The sequence below is a fragment of the Vigna radiata genome, chromosome 3 (genome assembly GCF_000741045.1).
Source record: "Vigna radiata var. radiata cultivar VC1973A chromosome 3, Vradiata_ver6, whole genome shotgun sequence".
Lineage (NCBI taxonomy): Eukaryota > Viridiplantae > Streptophyta > Magnoliopsida > Fabales > Fabaceae > Vigna > Vigna radiata.
In genome coordinates this window covers 6754663-6757274 of record NC_028353.1, presented here as the reverse complement: position 1 = coordinate 6757274, position 2612 = coordinate 6754663, and the positions used below count along the sequence as shown (strand labels likewise).

Below are 2612 nucleotides of genomic sequence, written 5' to 3'. Positions count from 1 at the left end.
TAAAAAAAATACTTGATTAATTTGTAATTTCATGTAGACATCATGTTTGGTCAATAATTTATAATTTGTAATTTGTAATTTCATCTAAAAAAATACTATGATGAAGTATGCATTTAGCGTGGGTCAAATGTTGAAGCTAACATAAAAATTTGGCGTTAAATAATTGTTATTGTCAGATTTAAGTTGCAACACATACAACTATAAAATGATGATGTTTAAAACTGAAAAAGATACATCCATAATATAAAAAAAAATGACAATGCAATGCTTTATAAGGCATGTAGAAGATAATAGTATACGGCCGTGTATATTAGATTGTATGAAAAACGTATACATCCATGTTATTTATATATACAAATACATAAATATATATAAATACATAAATATAAATATATATATATATATATATATATATATATATATATATATATATATATATATATATATATATATATATATATATATATATATATATATCCTACTGTTTATGTGAATAAAACTTGCGAGTCCGAGTATATAGAATGCAAGCCAAAAAAGTGCCAAAGAAAGAAAGGTAACCCCATATGATGTAAGTGTTGCTGTAGCATTCCATGCCCATGTATTTTCCATTTTCATTCCCTCCCTTATGATAAACCATAGCAGCCAAGTATCCAAAAAAAGGGACCCCACAGGAAGGTTGGCTACCACCACATTATGGTTCACTGAGAAATTCTTGGTTCCAAATAGTTCAGTGGTCATTGACACAGCAATTGAAGTTATTCCACCAGTACACACTCCAATTATGGCAGTGCTAATATACAAGGCAAAGTGATTCTTTGTTCAGCAGTAAGAAAAACGCCCCAGCAGTTGGAGCCATCAATACCATCATGTAACCTGGTTTTGATATGGCATATCTATTTTTACTGCATACCATCATAAACAAAAATGTCAATAAAATTTTAATAGCAGGTTGATCTTCATTGGTTGGTGTTAGACGAATACTAAGAAGATAAAAATTGAATTATGTACCTGTAAAAGTAATCTATTACAGATGGCATGAGACGTCCAAAGAATCCAAAAGAAGAAGACAAAGACACCAACAAAGAAGTTTCGGACACTAGTACAAAAATCATATTTTATAACGTACAAAAATAAACTATGACGTATATAGTTTTGTACGTTATAATATGTGTACACATTCATTTTATGACGTAGTAAAAATTCACGTACAAAACTATGTACGTTATAGTTCGTTTTTGTACGTCATAAAATATGATTTTTATACCAGTGAGAGTAATCTCGGAATTCGGCTATTTGTCCCAAATTATTAAGAAACACTAAGCCCAGTGTTGCACCGAACAAATATACAAAGAAGTATAACCAGAAATCTAATCTTCTCAACAATAACTTTACTCCTACTTCTTCTCTTACACCTACATCATGAACTTCTTCACTTTCATCATTCTCTCTCACCTCATTCTTTGTTCTTTTATCATGTACATCCTCCCCAGTTAAATTATAGACATTTTGTTCTTTTGTATTTTTATGCCATGACCCCACGATCATCATGCAAAGTGGAACTAACAGAGGCATGAAAAGGGACACTAGAATACCTATAAGGCTGGCTACCCAGTGGACATAATTTGTTTAGTAGAGGCAAAACCGAGTTCAGAAGCAGAAAGACTATGACCTTTTTTTTGTGGCCGACAACATTGGTGCTATAAACCTTAGCACTTAATCCCTGGTAACTAGTTGTTATCCCACAGCAACTTGGCGATCAGATGGGAAGTTCCTGATGATGATGACATAGCAGACAGTGTTAATCCAACAAATGCTGTTTCCTGCTAAAACAGTAAGAAAGAAGACATGCCAATAGGAGAGAGAGGAGATATGGTTTGTGATGAAGAGATATTGTACACCGTAGCCAACTAGTCAACCGATCATGAGCACAAGCCAAAGGGGTAAGTAGACCGAAGCCAGGCCAGATAAAAAGCCAAACACTTTGCCAGCATTTGAAGCAAAAGCAAGGTTGTTGAGCTGAAGCTCAGAAAGGGAAAGAAGCTCCTTCAGCTGTGCTGAATAAGAAGGAAAATTAGTGTTGGTTCCACTAATTGATTGAAGCCAAATGATGGCCACCAGACTCAACCATTGTAAGACATTTGAAGCCATTCCCAACAAACTGATGAGAAAATTTGAACTTTATTCTGAAAACCAAGATGAAGGAATATATGCTTAGTGATCACCTTATTAATCTCTCAAACACATGCTATATCATAAGTTTTCTCTCACTTTTCTCTCCTATGACACCTATTTATAAAATCCATGACTATCATTCACCAATTTCCTCAAGCAACACCTACTAACCAACATATTATAATATTTTATACACACTCGGTTATTATACAACTTCACGTTACTCTCACACACTCTTCCTGTGTATGACGACTTTTCTTTCGCGTAATTCATAATTAATAAACAATTTAAATGTTTCACCCTTTCTTTCAAGTATCTAATATTATATTATATTATACTAACACCATGGTTACACATCTTTGGATAGAAATTCAGTTCTGCATGTTGTACATGAGTGATTTGCACTATCCAAAACGTCACTGTTTGTACAATGTTCACAT

At 33.2% G+C, this 2612-nt stretch overlaps 1 pseudogene; it reads right to left on the bottom strand.

Annotated features, from left to right (window-relative positions):
• Nucleotides 1-478: 478 nt before the first annotated feature.
• LOC106756948 lies at nucleotides 479-2148 on the bottom strand (annotated as a pseudogene).
• Between the last annotated feature and the right edge of the window lie 464 nt (nucleotides 2149-2612).